The sequence below is a fragment of the Enhydra lutris genome, unplaced genomic scaffold (genome assembly GCF_002288905.1).
Source record: "Enhydra lutris kenyoni isolate GAN:26980312 unplaced genomic scaffold, ASM228890v2 scaffoldscaffold30, whole genome shotgun sequence".
Taxonomy (NCBI): domain Eukaryota; kingdom Metazoa; phylum Chordata; class Mammalia; order Carnivora; family Mustelidae; genus Enhydra; species Enhydra lutris.
The window spans coordinates 6,526,906-6,544,737 of NW_019154114.1; the positions used below are offsets into that span (position 1 = coordinate 6,526,906).

Sequence of the window (17,832 nt, forward strand, 5' to 3'; positions counted from 1 at the left end):
CTTATATTATCCCTGGTTTGGCTAGTGGGTATCTCTTCAAACTTGCTCCTGTATCCTTATATGTCTTCCATCATATGTTATTTTCTAAATATGTTCCAATATAGAGAGAATTTACTATGTGATAAAGGTGGCATTAAGAGAATCAGAAGAGTTGAGGCGTGCCTAGGTGGCTCAGTGAGTTAAGCCTCTGCCTTTGGTTCAGGTCATGATCTCAGGGTCCTGGGATTGAGCCCCATATCAGGGTCTCTGCTTGGTGGAGAGCCTGCTTCCCGCCCCCGCCCCCCGACCCCTCGCTGCCTCTCTGCCTGTTTGTGATCTCTGTCTGTCAAATAAATAAATAAAATCTTTAAAAAAAATCAGAAGAGGTGAACATGGGCATCAGTTGGAAACATGCTAGAATGTAAATTCTGGGACACCTGGGTGGCTCAGTGGGTCAAGCATCTGCCTGCTGCTCAGGTCATGATCCTGGGGCCCTGAATTGAGCCCTGTGACAGACTCCTTGCTTATCAGGAAATCTGCTTCTCGCTCTCCCTCTGCCTCTCCCCCTGGCTCATGTACTCTCTCTTTCTCTCAAGTAAATAAACTCTTAAAAAGAAAAAAAAAAGAAATAGAGATTCTGAGTCCCTATCGCAAACCTGCAGAATCAGAAACTCTGGGGCTGGGGTTCAAGCAATCTGTTTTAACAGATTTTCCAGGGAATTCTGATATATGCTCAAGTCTGAGAACCACAAAGCTAACTGCATAGGAAAAAACGGTAAGCTTGATACCTTCCTTAAGTTGACACTTGTGATAATTTTCTTTTTCTTTTTTTTTTTTTAAGATTTTTTTTTTTAAGGATTTTATTTATTTATTTGACAGACAGAGATCACAAGTAGGCAGAGAGGCAGGCAGACAGAGAGAGAGAGAGAGAGAGAGAGAGGAGGAAGCAGGCTCCCCGCTGAGGAGAGAGCCCGATGTGGGGCTCGATCCCAGGACCCTGGGATCATGACCTGAGCCGAAGGCAGAGGCTTTAACCCACTGAGCCACCCAGGTGCCCCTGTGATAATTTTCATTTGTTCGTCCGCCCTTCCTTCCTTCATCCCTGTCTCTTTCTTTCTCTCTCTCTTTCTTTCTTATTTTTAAGTAATCTCTACACCCAACGTGGGGCTCGAACTTACAATCCTGAGATCAAGACTCGCGTGCTCTACCAACTGAGCCAGCGAGGTGCCCCGTGACCGTTTTAATTAGTTTTTAAAATATTTAACCCTTTAGTCAGTCGAGAGTTTATTTTGATATATGATGTGGGATAGGGATCCAGTTGTATTTTTTTCCTAATGGGTTTTACACAGTCTCACTGTTTTCTTTGGACGGAGTGGCAGCATCAGGTTGGACATGTTTCTTCTCACTGCTCCTCTTCTTCAAAACTTTTTCAGCTATTAAGTGTTCATTTTTTTCTGACAGACTTTCTGTCTGTCTATCCAGCTATTTAGCTAGCTCTCTATGCACATATATACACACATATGTGTAAATATCTATTTCTGTGTCTATGTATTAAACACTCTGAGTTCATAATTGAACCTCCATTTCTAGTTCAGTCCTTCAGGGCTCTTCCTAACTTGTCTTTCTTCCTGTATGAGAGCTCTGGCTCTCAGCATCATCCGTATATTTACTCATTCCCTCTATTCTAGAATGCACACAAGGTGTTTTGAGAATTGCTGTACCCATACCACTGGGAAAAGTGAAATAGACTTTGAAAAGCCCCTTGCTTATGTTCTCCATTTCCTATGCATCTCTCTTTTCTTGGCCCATGTGTGTTTAAAAAAAAAAAAAGAAAAGAAAAAGGCAAGCAAGAAAGCAAACAGCTCCCTTTTTTAAAAAAAATCTTATAAGCAGAGGGTTGTTCCGGCACTTTACATTTTGAGAACAGATAGGCCAGTCATGAGGGGTGCAGCGCCTCCCTCACTCTCCTGTAAGGATGGAGTGTTCTGGTGGGTGGGCTGTGCATCTCAAGGAGGCATGCCCGACAGACAGTGCATGCATTTATTTTAAAGTAAACACAGCGCTGTTTTTCCAGTTTTTCAACTGAAAGATAAATAAGACTACTAATTCTTGGAACTTGGATCAGAGGGAGAAGAGAGAAAATGAAAAAAAAAAATTGGCTCTACAGTTAAAAGCAGTTTTACATTTATTTTTAAAATTAATTAATTAATTTTTTGGCGCCCACGCTTTATTTAAGAACTCCTACAAAATATTCCAGATAAATGACTTTTTTAATCATCCTCTTCCTCTTCCTGGTTAATCTGGAAATAACCCAGTTTATAACTCTCTGCTCTTAGCAGCTATGTGCAACCAATCACGTAGATTGTGCTTTTTCAGATATTTCTTGGTGAGATATTTGAAATACCTTTTGGAAAAAGGCACCATAGATGTTACAATAATCTTGCTCTTGCTCCTTACAACCCCTCCACTGAGAATCCCAGCTTTGCCGTTGACTTTGATTCTCTCTCAGAGAAACTCTTCAAAATTGGTGGCATCTTCGGTTCCATCTTCTCTGTATGTATGTATGTATGTACGTATGTACGCTGTACACCCAGCATGCTGCTCGTACTCACAACTCTGAGATCAAGAGTCACTGGCCCTTCCAACTGAGCCAGCCGGGCGCCCCCGCAATTCCGTCTTCTGTAGGGTGGGTGCCGTCAAGGGTAAACTTAAGAACTTGCTTCTTTTTTGTGCCTCCCCACCCCACAAGCTTTATTGCAGGGGCCATGGCATTAGCGGAAGCAGAAAGGCAAAAATAATTATACATTTAAATTCATAAAGTTGTTCACTACTTCTTTTTTTTTTTTTTTAAAGATTTTATTTATTTATTTGACAGAGAGAGATCACAAGTAGATGGAGAGGCAGGCAGAGAGAGAGGGAAGCAGGCTCCCTGCTGAGCAGAGAGCCCGATGCGGGACTCGATCCCAGGACTCTGAGATCATGACCTGAGCTGAAGGCAGCGGCTTAACCCACTGAGCCACCCAGGCGCCCCTGTTCACTACTTCTTTTTATTTTATTTTATTTTATTTTATTTATTTATTTATTTATTTATTTATTTATTTATTTATTTGACAGAGATCGCAAGTAGGCAGAGAGAGCACGGGAAAAGCAGGCTCCTTGCTAAGCAGAGAGCCTGATAAAGGGCTTGATCCCAGGACCCTGGGATCTGAGCTGAAGGCAGAGGCTTAACCCAGTGAGCCACCCAGGTGGCCCTGTTCTCGGCTTCTTAAATTTGAGGAAGAAGTAAGAAGGGACAAAAGCGATAGTGATAGTCTTCTAAGCTGATCGGGAGATCTTACTTAGGACATACCTACAAACTCCAGTGTTTTGAACAGGCCTGATGATAGAAATGGTCAAAGCAGTCCTACATAGCCCATGATTTTTAACCCTGGTAAACAAACAAGACCTAGTTTTTTTAGTTTTGCGGAATGCTTACAGAAAATTTCTGAGAAATTCTCCAAATTGAAAATATTATTTTTTTCTATAATACATGCCTCTAAAACTGAAAATATTATTGTTGTTTTTCTTCTTATGATTTCCATGCTTATTTGAAAAAAAAAAGACAACCTTCCTTTTTTTTTTTTTTTAAGATTTTATTTATTTATTTGACAGACTGAGATCACAAGCAGGCAGAGAGAGGGGGAAGCAGGCACCCTGCTGAGCAGGGAGCCCGATGTGGGGCTCGATCCCATGACCCTGAGATCATGACCTGAGCCGAAGGCAGAGGCTTTAACCCACTGAGCCACCCAGGTGCCCGCCCCCCCTTTTAAGATTTTATTTGAGAGAAAGAGAGCATGACTGGGGATGGGGGTAGAGGGAGAAGCAGACACCCCACGGAGCAGGGAGCCTGATGTGGGACTCGATCCCGGGACCCTGGATCATGACCTGAGCCGAAGGCAGACGCCCAAAACTGACAGAGCCACCCAGGCCTCCCGACAAAAGCATTCTGAACTGCTTTAGTGTGTATCAGGCATTGTTTTGATTCTCGAAATACAAATATTAAAACTTATTCAATCCTCCCGTATACCTGTGAGATAGATTGTATTGCCATCCCCTTAGATGAGGGGATGTTACCTAAATAGATAGATGTTATTATAACTTTTCCAAGGCCACACAGTAGGTGGTGACAGAACAGGGATTTAATCCAGGCCTTTTAGTCCCGCATCCTGTCTGCATCTACTGCCTTCCAATGAGGGAGAGGGTTAAAATCACCTAAAATTTTAACGTTCAGAGTTAACCCCATAAATCCTTTGTTATATATCCACTAAGCTTTTTGGGGTGGTATGTAAATCATATATGTATGTATGTATGTGTAACTTTTTATTCCAAAATGGGAACTCACTATGCAGATTCCTTTGTAACTTTTTTCACTTTTTAGTTTTGTTTTCTTTTTTTAACCTCAGTGAAACCAGACCATTTTCAATGGCTGCAGTAGCCTTTTTTGGGAATGAATGTGCCATAATTTAGCCAATCTCCTATTGTTGGCCATTTCTACTCTTTTACTGTTATAAGAAAAACTTTTTAGTCAATTCTTATAAAGAGAGCTGTGCCGCATTTTTTTTCTTAAGGTGGTAAATTCCTAGGCATGCAGCTGCTGGGTCAAAGGCATGCAAGTTTCAAGGTTTTTGATCCCTGTGGCCTGGGTCTGCTGCAAAGCCCCAGGCCATTCACATGCTCACCACTCACGATTCACCCTTCTCTACCTGTTCTGTGTCCGTGGTGCTGGGGGTTGTCAACCTGTTCACCTCTGTTAAGTGAAAAGCAATTACTCTTTGTTATGTTAATCATCTCTTTAGTCCTCTCTCCTCTTCTTGGGAAACTTCCAGGGAGGCTTCTGTCCTGCTTGCCCTGAGTCACAGGCCTCAGTCACCTCCCTGTTGTGAAATCTAGCGGTCAGATGGCATCCTCGGCTCACTTGCTTCCCTGATGGGATATGATGAGTGATCCCTCCTCTGGACTTTGTTTTCACTTGGTTTTCTGGACGCCACACCCGACTGGTTTTCCGTCTTTCTGGCCACTCCTTTTTTATTGTTTTTTGTTGGTTTACTCCTCGCCAGGCTGGAGACATTGGGATACCCCAGGTTGGCTTAGTCCTGCGTCCACTTGTTCACTCTCACCCCCGTCTTTCACTATCTCATCTAGCCTCACGGCTTTCAATTGGGTCTGGACACATGTGACTTGCAGCCTGGGCGGCAGCCGTGGAAACCAGACTGCGTGTTTCTGGTTGTCTAATTAACATCTTCAAAGGAACGTGTTAAAAGTCAAGCGACCTGCTTTCCCGTAGCTTCCTCCATCTCAGGCAGTGGTGACTGAGTCTTGCTCAGGTTTAGAACCTTGGTGTCTTCCTTGATGCCACTCTTTCTTTCTGTTATGACCCACATCCAGTTAGCATGTCCCGCCTGTGTTACCCTTGAGATATGTTCGAGGAGCTGACCATTTCTCACCATGACTGCTGCCATCACCCCTGTCCAGATGCCTCTTTTCAGCAGTCTCCCTGCAATGCCCTTTGTCTCCCTACCGTGCACTTTTGAACCCAGCAGCTAGAATAACCCAAACTAACTGTGAACCACATCATAACACTCTGACAGTGGTTGCCCACTGCACTAAGAGTAAAAATTAAAGTCTTCCCCTATTGGCCTAAAAGGCCCTCCCTGATCTTCCTGTCACTCCTCTGTTATCTCAACCATTATCCCCCTCTACAGGCCCCACTCTGGTCCCAAAGCCTCCTTGCTGTTCTTCTAACCCACTGCTTTTCTTGGCCTCAGGGCCTTGGCACTGACCTTACCCTCTTCCTGAAATATTCTTCCTTATGTGTCCTCATGGCTTTGCTCCCTCACCCCCTTCCCATCTACTCAGATACCATCCCAGGGAGGCTTTCTTTGACCATTCTTTCTATTTCAGAAGTGTATAATTCAGTGATTTTTTAAAAATCATTGATTTTATTTTTAAAATTTATGAGAGTGAGAGAGAGCATGTGGATGGGGAGAGGCAGAGGGAGAGGGAGAAGCAGACTCCCCACTGAGCAGGGAGCCTGACACAGGGCTCAATCCCAAGACCCTGGGATCATGACCCAAGCAAAAGGCAGACACTTAACTGATTGAACCACCCAGGTGCCCCAATTCAGTGATTTTTAAAAATTTTACCAAGTTGTGCATCATTCACATGAGCTTTTCCAGCACTCCAGTAAGATCTCTTATGCCCACTTACCATTAATTTCCGTTTCCACCCCCCACTTCTGGCAACCACAAATCTACCTTCTGTGTCTGTAGATTTGCCTTTTCTGCACATTTTGTACAAATGGAATCATTTGGCCTTGGCCAAATGGTCTTAATTGCAGTTCCTCCCTACCGAACGTTCCCTGCTCCTTTCTCTGCTTTATTTTCTTTCTAGCACTATTCCCATATAATACGATATATTTAGTGTATATCACTCCTTGCCCTCTACAACTGGAATATAAGCTTCACGGAACAGGCATTGTTTGATTTTTGTTCACTCTCGGGCATCCCTTCACTCCTATACCTAGAACACAAGACGCTAACCCATATGTCTAAAATATATGCCCTCAATTAGATTAGTGAGGATGAACATTTTTTGTTGTGACTTTGGTTTTTGTGGCTAGTGTCATGACTCACCTCTGAGGTAGAGGTGGGGCCAGGGTAGTCCTGAGTGTCTGCTCTGGGGAGGCATCAGGCTGAATCCGTCCCCAGCCTTCAAATGCAAGCCTTTGTTTCATTTTGCCCTGGTCTGGTTGCAGTTACATCAGTGACTACTGTTTTCTTGATTGGCACCAGATGCCAGGCATTGGGATTTAAAACCGTCTTTAATAGTCTCTGAAAAGCTCTCTGTGTGTTGCTTTCCATCATCTGCACCTCAGGCAGATATGGCCAAGCCAGAACCTCAAGGAATTCCCAAAGAAGCCAGAAGCACCCCCCTCCCCAACCCCACATCCCCAGCTTCTCAGAGTTACAGCTGGGTCCAGTTCGTGGCTTTGGTGTCAGTGGAGAGCTGTTTGAAAGAAAAAGTCCTTTTAGCCAGAAGTCTCAAAAGTAAACACACAGGCCCCTGCGATGAATGTTAAAACAGACCCACTCTCTGTGTCACCAGCAGAGAGGTTGCCTTGTGAAACCCCACTTAAAGGAAGAAGAAAAGCTTTCTGTCAGGAATCTTTTCCCCTGTACGTGGCTGCCTCGGCGTAGCCTGGGGTTTACTGCTGCCTCTGGAGTGTTCTGTAAGCCTCTCGGTTTTGGAAGCCCGTCACCCTCCCTTCTGGGAGCATATATTGAGCAAAGAGTGATTCTACCCCTTGAAACACGAATGCCAGCCACGGCTGTTCTCCTTTCTTTTCTTCTAGAGGTGTATTGTGACCTGCATTTTAGTCCATGGTAGGTGGTCAAGGCATTCTTCCCTCCATCTTGTTTTTTGCCGTTTTAGATGTAAGGATGTCTCGGTGTTGGAGGAGGGTTTTGTATGAGAGGAAATCTGCACTCTTGCACATGTTCTCAGGATTGTGGGACCTGCCTGGAGCAGGAAGTGGATATGGAGTTTACTTACCAGCATTCACATGGTAAATTTTTACCTTCATCTCTGGGCGAGATGCTAGAGAGGTGGAATGAGCAAGGCGCTGTCCTGGAATTTAGGATCTAGAGAGGAAACCGGGCAGACATTAAGTAGGTCAGTAAAAGACGCTAGTCCAGGGGTGACAGACATGATGGAGGGAAGTACAAGATGCTCTGGGACTGTTTCACTGAGGACTTCAGCAGTCCTGAGGTGGGGGGTGTCAAGGAAGGCTTCCCTGGGGAAGGACTCCAGAGGAAGTGAAGGGATTCCTAGGCCAACAGGAGAAAAGCATTCCAGGCTGAGGGAACACTTGGGAAGCTTTGAGGCAGGAATGGGCTTGGTGCTGTCAAGTCATACAGAGATGGCCCTTGGTGCCATCCGGGCCTTGTGGGTGAGAGCTGCTGAAGATTATGACCAAAAATTGTCAGGGAGGAGGCACTGGAACAGTATTGGCCAGTAGAAATATAATGTGAACCATGTATATAATTTAAAATTTTCTAGTAGCCACATTAAAAAAAGTAAAAACAAAAATAAGCGGGTGAAATTAATTTTAATACTCTATTTTATTTCGTCTAGTATACCCCAAGTGTTATCAATTTAATATATAACCAGTATAAAGAAAGCTATTACTGAGGGATTTTTGCATCCTCTTTTGTGTGCATGTCGTGCATTTGAAATCTGGTATGTTGTTATACCCTCCCAGCACGTCTTAGTATGGATGGGTCTCATTTCTAGTGCTCTGGCTATGTGTGGCTTGGGGCTTCCACATTGGACAGTGCAGGCCTGGAGGTTGTTACTTAAGGAAGACTTGGGAGACTTTCCTCCTAAATTAGGTTGTTAGTATAGGACTGTTAGTACAGTTCTAGAAACTCCTCTCATGCCTCTTAAGGCTGCCCCACAGAGGCATAGTGCCACGCCCTAGAGAACCTGTAGTGTTTCTAATCAGCTGTGAAGCATTTCGATTCTAAACTGACAGCTGTTATAGGCCTGAAATGGTGGCCTTGTGGAGAGCGCAGAATCAGTGATAGGAAAATGAGACTGTTGCCTGGATGTGAGCTGTTTCCTTCCCCTTGCCAACAAAACAAAACAAAAAGAAGCCCCTGCAACATTTCATCTAATGTTCAGGTCTCTACGCCAGTTACTCGGGAGCAGCTTCCACCCGATTGGCCATTCCAGTCTCCCAGGTTCTCCCAGGGCAGGTGTTGTGGCTGCTGGGAGAGTGTTAGGATGAGGCCTTATTTATCTCACTCGAGTGTATTACTTTCCCTTTTCCTCCAGTCTTCCAGGATGCTCAGAGTATTTTTCTTAGAGGAGGAGACTTAACTCTTGGCAGAGAGTGGTGAGTCAGGAGGGAGAGCGATAGTGCACCAGAGCATGTATGCCGTAATTAGATGGTGGCGTTTAGGGCCACTGTTAGGTACAGGGTGGAGATCTTCACCCCTGGCTTGGGGGATGCTGTTTATGATGCACAGGACAGCACGGCGCCCATTTCTGAGATTATGATCTCTGCGCCTTCCTTCCCTCCCTCTCGCTTCTCCTCCCTTCTCTTAATTAGTGTTCACTTATACACACATTACATACATTTATTTCATAGAGGGGGGCATTACAGTCCAGGCTGAATTCACCTTGAACATGCCCCTTCCTCGATCCAAAAAGCCCCCTAAATGGATAGATTGCTTCTGTATATATTTTTGACGATTCATGGAACACATTAAGTGAAAAATCGAAGGTTATGACTTCTCGGATAAAGTCAGTTTTGGATGTGTAGTTTATCTATGTGTATTTGTGTTACTGCTGGCAAGTACGATGACTTCGAACAGGTAATATACTGGGGAAGGGATTTGGAATGTGTGTTTTTATGGTGCAGGTGTCATCTTTGCATTTGCATATTATTTTAATTTTTTTAAAGATTTATTTATTTTAGAGAGAGAGAGAGAGCATGAGTGGGAGGGATAGAGGCAGAGGGAGAGAGAATCTCAAGCAGACTCTGCACTGAGCGTAGGGCCCAATGCAGAGCCCGATCTCTCAACCCTGAGATCATGACCCGAGCCAAAACCAAGAGTCAGATGCTCAACTGACTGGTGCCACCCGGGTGCCCCATTTCAGTTTTTCATAATAAGCCTGCTGTTGTTATTTTTTATTTTTTAAGTTCATATTATTTATTGTGAAGGTAATATTTTATAGCATAAATGGGACATTTAAAAAAAACTTCTTATTATGGAAAGTATCAAACATAAATTAATGTAGAACAGTGTAATGAACCATTCCATACTTGTTACCCACTTTTAAGAAGGATCAGCACGTGTCAGGTTGTCTTTCGCCTCCAGACCCAACTTTTTTGGGGGAATGTTTGAAAGCAAATCGTAGACATCCTGTCATTTCATGTGTAAACACTTCCATGTACATGTCTAACCGATAGGCATTTCTATCTGATAGATTTCTGTCTAACTGATAGAAAAAACATTTGTCCACTATGCAGATAATGGAAATTAAAAAAATAAAACCTTGTTTCATAATCTTACTCTTACAAAAACACAACTTACTGTTTTTCTCTGGTTCATTTATTTCTTTGTCCCTTTATATATTTATTTTTATAGGATTTTAGTAATAGGGTACATTCTATAACTTCATGTTCTTTTTTTTTTTAACTCAATGTAGTGTGAATAATGTTTTATATTCTTATATACTCTTTGTAATCATTAATCCATACCTTCATTGTGGCATAGCATTTCACTTATCTGACATTCTAATTTTTAAAAAGCAGTTGCTCACAAAGGAGATTTTTGCGTGGGTGTGTGCGGAATGATTACCACAAGTTTAGCTAATGTTTATCACCTCAAACAGATTCAGAAAGAAAAAAGAAAATGTGTTTTTCTCCTTGCGATGAGAATTTTTAGTTACTTTCTTGAATAGATCAGTGTTAACTGTAATCACCATGTTGTACATTACATCCTCAGTCTTTATAACTGGAGGTTTATAACTGCTGACTTTTTAAAAGCGGAATCTTAATGGTGAAAGTTCTCTTCTAGCTGGGCTCCTACGTTTTATATTTAAAGACCTTTGAAAAGGAGAGGTTTGTTCATTGAAAGCCTTCCCCTGCCATGTTTATAAACATGGCTTTGATCCTATGCCACCCGGGAGACGTGGTGTGTTGCTGAGTTTCCCTGAGGGCACAGAGAATGGATGAGCTGTTAAGGGGCTGTGGTATAGGAATCTAGGAATTACTTTTATAGGTAGGTGACAAGGACTTTCCTTCCCATCAGGGACAAGGAGCTCTAATGATGAGGCAGCAGTAACTCAGATGGGCTGATAGTTTATTCTGAAGACCTTACTTTCCCAGATCTGTATTTATTCCCCCTGAAAAACTTATTCCCCCTTGAAAAATTAAAAAATATGCTACAGCTTGACATTGAGATTTACCAAGATGAGGCCTTTTGTATCCTGTGTTAAAAGGACCTTCAGTCGGTTCAAGAGAGACTTTGTCTCTAATGTACCTTTCTCGATGGATGACTGTGACGAGGGGCCAGTTCTGAAAAGTGTATGCCTGTGTTCTTTTTTTTTTTTTTTTTCTTGTAAGTGAAGAAAAAATGTCTGTTTCTGCATGGGCTTTGGCTTTTGACTTGAGTTCAGAGAAATAAGGATGATGATGATTAACAAAATCTGTCATGTACTAAAATGAGGATGCCGTGCCTAATTCCTCCTCCCTCTTTCCTCTGGTAGGAGAGAAGGTGTCCCTCTTCCTCTTTCTAAGGGTGGAGTCTCCATCCATGCTTTGGAGCGTGTTTCCTGCCTTCTCGGGAGTCCTTTCTGATTTTCCCGTTGCCTCTCTAACTATTCTCTGTTTTGCAAGGTCATCGTCATCTATTTGTTAGCTGAGTTTCCTATCATTCCATCTTCTTCTGTGATCACATTCTCGTCTGTACCTCCTCTTTATGCATAACCACCATGTGCAGGTGACCCATAGATTTGAATCTCCAGCCTAGATCTCTCCCATGAGCTCCATGCCCACATACCTGACTGTTTTCTTGCTGTCTTCTTGTGCATATGTCAGAAACACGTCCAAATCTGAACTCACTGACTCTTTCCCAGGCGTGACTCTTTTCCACTGTTCCATATTTCAGTTTGTAGATCCACCATTTATTTATTTAAAATAAGTTAGAAACTCAGGAGTCATCTTCAATACCTCTACTGCTCTTGTCTGTTTACTTTGCTAATCTATTTTAAGGTTCTCTTGGGTTTTACCTTTACAAGTTTGCCCACCTCTTTCATCTCCACCTCTCTTGGCCTGGTCTTTTCTTTTACCCTCCTGTCTGCTCTGCCTGTATCTGTCCTTACTTCCCTTCAGTCTTTTCTACACTGCAGACAGAACGATTTTTGAAATTACAAAGCTGATCTTGTTACAGCTTGATTAAAAACCCTTAAGTACTATTCTCCTGCTCTTAGGATAGAGAGAAACTTATCAACATGGCGGGCCCACAAGGCACTGCCATGTATGGCCACCACCTGGGTCATCTACCCCATTTGGATCACATTCCATTCCATCCCCACTCATCTGTGTTCAGTTTCTTTCTTTTTTTTTTTTATTTAATGATTTTATTTATTTATTTGAGAGAGAGAGAGAGAGCATGAGAGGAGAGAGAGATCAGCGGGAGAAGCAGACTCCCCGCTGAGCAGGGAGTCCGATGTGGGACTCGATCCCAGGACTCCAGGATCATGACCTGAGCTGAAGGCAGTTGCTTAACCAACTGAGCCACCCAGGTGCCCCTGTGTTCAGTTTCTTGAGTGCGTTTGTGCCACAAGGCCTTTGCACATGGTATTTCCTCTGCCTCACTTGGTCTTCCTCTGTATTCTATCCTACCCTTCAACGTGCTCTATGCCTGAAACTTTAGAGCACAGTTGAGTTGTCAGTTCCTTAGGAAATTTTCCCTGATGCATTGATGAGACCAGCCATCCAGGGCTCATGAGACCATAGATGTCTTCCATGAAGTCTGTTAATACAGTTGCAGTTTTACATGCTTTGTGAGATTATTTAGTTCCTTTTCTCTCAAGTGACTTGTGATTTTCTTCAATGCAGAGACTTAGTCTATTTTCATTCTTCATTATAACCCAGCCTCTCACCCAGTGTCAGACGGATAGTGGAGGCCCAAAAAATGCTTCTTGAATGAATGAATAAGAACGAGAGAGAGAATATGAAAGTTCACAACCTGGCTTTGTAAAATGAAGCTATTTTCATTTTTAGTGGAGTTAATGCAACCCCATAGACCAAAACTTTGATTTAGGGACCATTGAGGGACTCTCAGTAGCGCAATACAGAAGAGGCTTCAAGACCACAGTAGACTCTTATTTGCACCTTGTGTTCTAGGAAGAGCCTGCCAAATTGTCAGTGATGGGGGCTGAGGGGAGATGGGGTGAAGCCAAGTCAACACTGGTACCCCAACAAGAATTCCAATGTTTATAATCTGATGGTGGCTTGCTAGAAAAGACTTTCTCTTGTTAGGCTCTGGGTAAGTTTGGAAGCCAAAGAGACATCGTAACAGTAAATCCTGGAAGCCTCTGGCTTTCTTTACTGCAAAGGGAATGTGAAAGAGTGTTCTCTTTAAACCTGGGGCACACTCCAGCCTGTGTGTGTCTGAGTTACAGGGAGCCGGGGACTGGAAAAGAGACTATTTACTCTCTGCCCTTCTGGAATTTCCTCTGGTTCTGTTCCTCTGTGCACCAGTGTTTCACAGCTCTGTGTAGAATGAACACTGACCTGTTAATGAATGCCCTGCTTATTTTCACTTTCTTTTGATGGGCCTATGGGACTGAGGGCAGAGGGAGGCAGGAAGAAGGTTTGTTTGTTCCACTGAGCAGCTCCGTTAAGGCCAGATCAATCACATTTTCATTGGGCTTCCGAGACACTTGACCTGACAGTACTTAGCCTCCCTTAAAAGTACCCTACGTCTGTGTCCTGTTTTATTTTTCTCACATTTCCTGGTAAATCTTTACATTTGTATTCTGAGTGAGGAAGAAAAAGAAAAAAATAAGATCTTTCTTTTTTTTTTTAAAGTAGGCTCCACACCCAGCATGGAGCCCAACATGGTGCTTGATCTCACAACGCTGAGATCAAGACCTGAGCTGAAATCAGGAGTTGGATGTTTAATGGGCTGAGCTACCCAGGCACCCCAAGATCTTTCCTTTTAAAAGATAGGTGTGTACATGCATATACATTGTCGTGCTGTGTGAGCGGGAAGGGCAGTGATGATAGAAGATTCTAAAGTTGAACATTCTTTCTCACACACCACAGTGAAGCTGTCTAGGCAGGAGTTCTGGATTTTGTAACTAAATCCCATTACCAGTGGCACAGTTTGGCAGTTCTGGTTTACCTCATTTTCTCTTTTGTTGGAATAAGGAAGGCAACTTCCATGCTCTATTTATCTATACTTATTAATACCATATGCAAAAAACACGTTAAAAAGTCCAAATCAAGAAAAGGAAAAAGTAACTCTTAGAAAAATATTACTCATCTTTATTGCACGTAACCACTCTTCCCAATCGGAAATGATTAACGTGAAGCCACTTGTAAATCTGAGGCTTTGAAGTAAGGAAAAATGAGAGTAGGAGTTCCTCCCGAAGCAGCTTGATTGTAGATCCCCTACCTTTTTGTATTTCAGACTGTATATGTAATCTCGAATTCTTATTTTTAGTTGATTCCAGTCACTGTTTGTGCCTTAGGTATGCTGGCTTGGGGGGAAAAAAAAGCTATTATAGAAAATGTCATGCATTCATGAAAGTGGAAAGAAGAGTCCATGAGTGTCTGTCACGCAGCTCCATAGCCATCGACAGTGGCCATTCCTGTTTCATCTTTCTTCTTACTCCACCCTCCGCTGGGTTAGGTTTTTTTTTTTTTTCCCCATTTATTTTTGGAGAGTGAGAGAGCATGTGCCTGCAAGCTGGGGCGGGGCAGAGGTAGGAGAGAGAATCTCAAGCAGACCCGGCTCCCCCCACTCTCCAGACCAGAGCCCTTGGTGGAGCTCAATCTCATCACTCTGAGATCATGAGGTGAGCAGAAATCAAGAGTCTGTTCTTTTTTTTTAAAGATTTTATTTATTTATTTGACAGGGAGAAATCACAAGTAGGCAGAGAGAGATGGGGGAGAAGCAGGCTCCCTGCTGAGCAGAGAGCCCAATGCGGGGCTTGATCCCAGGACCCTGAGATCATGACCTGGGCTGAAGGCAGAGGCTTAACCCACTGAGCCACCCAGGCACCCTCAAGAGTCTGTTCTTAATGGACTGAGCCACCCAGGTGTCTCCTCGGTCATTTTTCCTTAAAGCCCAGGTGTATTTCATCCACAGATATTTTAGTAGGGAGCTCTAAAAGAGAAGGGCTCCCATAACCATAAAACCAATTTCATACCTAAAAAGCATAATGGTAGTTATTTAAGTATTATCAACTAGCCCAGTTTTACATCCCCTAGTTGTCTTGAAGTTTCTAATATCCGTTTGTTCGCTTTGTTTGAATCAGGATCCGAACGGCGCTGATATGTCTCTTCAGTCTCTTTTAACTGATATGTTCTCCTTCTTTTTGTCCACACCAGTTCAGTGTTGCAAAAACTGGATAGCTTGTCCTGTACTTTCCCACCTTTTGGATCTTGCTGTTGTTCCTCTGTCCCTCCGTGTCTCCTGTAAACTCAAAGGTAGATCAAGAGACTTGATCTGATCGGGTTCTGTTTTCCTTTTTGACGAGGTGGCGTGTGCCTCTATTTGGAAGCACCTGGATGTTTGCTGGTCTCTCTTGGTATGCAAGTGTTTGAAGGGTTCTCCTGGCATGGTCCTTGACATTTTCCAGATTCTTTCCCTAGGTTCTGATAGTCAGCTCTACTGCTGTCTTGACCTTCATGACGTAGCATTATAAGGCCTGGCTAACCAGACAGTATGTAGAACAGAAGGGCACAATCCTGTAACCAAAGTACGTTTGTTGACTGCTGAAGTTAGCATGAGCTCAGGCCTTTGGCTTTCTCAGAGAACGGAAGCCTCTTGCCAGCGGGATATTTTCATTATATATGTTCCATCTGCTTATAAATGAATCAGACTTCCTCGAGCCATGCTCTAAGTTGGCCCTTTCTCCAGCACCTGCCTGTCCTTTGCCCCAAGACTCCGAGAGACTAGTGGGCCCATGTGCTTGGGGAATCATGGGTCTTTTCTAACACACGTGACGGAGGAAGCCAAGGTAGAGTCTTCCTTAAGCACTGTGTTCCTGGAAGACCTTGCCATTGTCCTGGCCCAAGCCACCAGCTGCTCCACCTGGAATATCGCACTGACTTCCTCCCAGGTCTTGTCTGCCTCAGCCCTTGCTCCTCCCGCAGCCGGAGGGATTCCACTACAGCACCACTCATGACCCTTCCTTGCTCACAGCCCCCCAGTGGCTCCCAGTCTCACGCAGAGGAAATGCAGAGACCTTGCAGGAGCTTCGAAGGCTTTTCTTGTGGGCTCTGGGGACCTATCTCTTGCCCTCATCTGCTCATGTCATCCCTCATCCACTCCAGCCACGCCAGCCTCCCTGCCATTCCTCAGACACACTAGGCCTGCTCCTGTGTGGGGCCTCTGTGCTTCCTTTTCTCTCTGACGAATATTCTTGAATATTCTTCCTCCAGACACTTACCCGGCTTCCCCTGGCTCCTCCTCCTTTCAGTCTCTGCTCAGTTGTCACCTCCCCAGCGAGCCTTTCTTACAACGGCAAATCCTCCTGCCATCTCTAGCACTCACCGTCTTCTTTCCTTTGTGCGTTGGTTTCTTGTGCCCTTGCCACCTTCTGACAGACGATGCAGTTGTCTCAAAAAAATTCTAATTGTCTGTTTTCCCCAACTAAAATAGAAACACCCAGGCACACAATTTTTTGTCAGTTTAGTTGCTGTTAAATCTCAGTGACCTGGGGTACCTGGGTGGCTCAGTCGGTTAAGTGGCTGCCTTCGGCTCAGGTCATGATCCCAGGGTCCTGGGATCGAGTCCTGCATCAGGCTCCCTGCTCAGCAGGGAGTCTGCTTCTCCCTCTCCCTCTGCCTGCTGCTCTGCATACTTGTACTCTCTCTCTGTCAAATAAATAAATAAAATCTTAAAAAAAGTCTCAGTGACTCAACTAGTAGGTGCTCTCTACACACACGTGGACGGCATGACCACTGGTGGGGTGGGGATGATGAGGCCGAGAGTGACTGGTGCGCTTCCTGGGCACAGTCTCATTCTGGTTTATGGCAGTCGACTTACCGTGCCCCTTTTTTCAGCGACTTCTTGGTGTTTGAGCAGTGCCTCAAAAGGCAGTAGGAAGACCTGCTGCAAGAGAAAGGCCCTTTGTAGAGTCGTCCACGTGGCTGTAGTGAAACCCGAGGGCCCCAGAAGCGAAGTGGCTAAGGCTGCTATTTATAACTCAGCTTCCAGTGTGTGTTTTCCAGCCACACTTACTCCTTTCAGTCTCCCCTGTACGCTGAAGTCTGTCACTCAATTAGCTAATGGTTTCTGTAGTCCCATTATCCATTGTAGGGCTCCCCTGGCTCAGGTATTTTTTTCAAAGAGAATAATGGGGTGTTCTGTTCTCAGAGGTTTAATTTTTTAATAGCCTTGCCAATTAAAAAAAACACTTTTCCAACTTTGTGTTATGAAATTTTCGAACAGACAAGAGAATGGAAAGAAGAATACAATGAACACCCAGATGCCCTCCACCTTGACCCCACACTTGTTACCATTTTGTTGCATTTGTTTTATCTGTATGTGTGAGTCCTGTGGGCACGTGCATTCCCCCCACCCCAAACCAGTTGGAAGGTAAATTGCAGCTATCGTGACACTTCCTTCCCCAGAACTGCAGATTATTCTCCTATAAGAACGATTTGGTAATTGTAGATACCATCATAATTTTCTTGAATCTCTCAAGACTAGGAACATTCATATGTAAAACCATATGTTCTTATTGAACCTAAGAAAATTAACAGTCATTTCAGACAACATTTAATATCCAGTCAGTCTGGATGTAAATTTCTCCACTTACCCCAAGAATATATTGTTTTTAGATTTTATTTATTTATTTGAGAGAGAGAGTTGCGGGGGAAAGGGTGGAGAGAGGGAAAGAGTCTTAAGCAGACTCTGTGCTGAGCATGGAGCAGGAGACTGGGCTCGATCTCATGACCCTGAGATCACAACCTAAGCTAAAACCAAGAGTCAGACACTCAACTGACTATGTCACTCAGGCGCCCCACCCCAAGAATATTTTTTTCAAACTAATGTTTAATAA

The 17,832-nt window shown here is 43.8% G+C and overlaps 1 protein-coding gene and 1 pseudogene across 1 annotated transcript in view; one reads left to right on the plus strand and one right to left on the minus strand.

The window, feature by feature from the left end:
* The window catches only part of LOC111152895 (WW domain containing E3 ubiquitin protein ligase 2), a 144,763-nt gene that overhangs the window by 42,271 nt on the left and 84,660 nt on the right, over positions 1-17,832 (plus strand). The window lies entirely within an intron of this gene.
* Positions 2,250-2,746, minus strand: LOC111152896 (annotated as a pseudogene).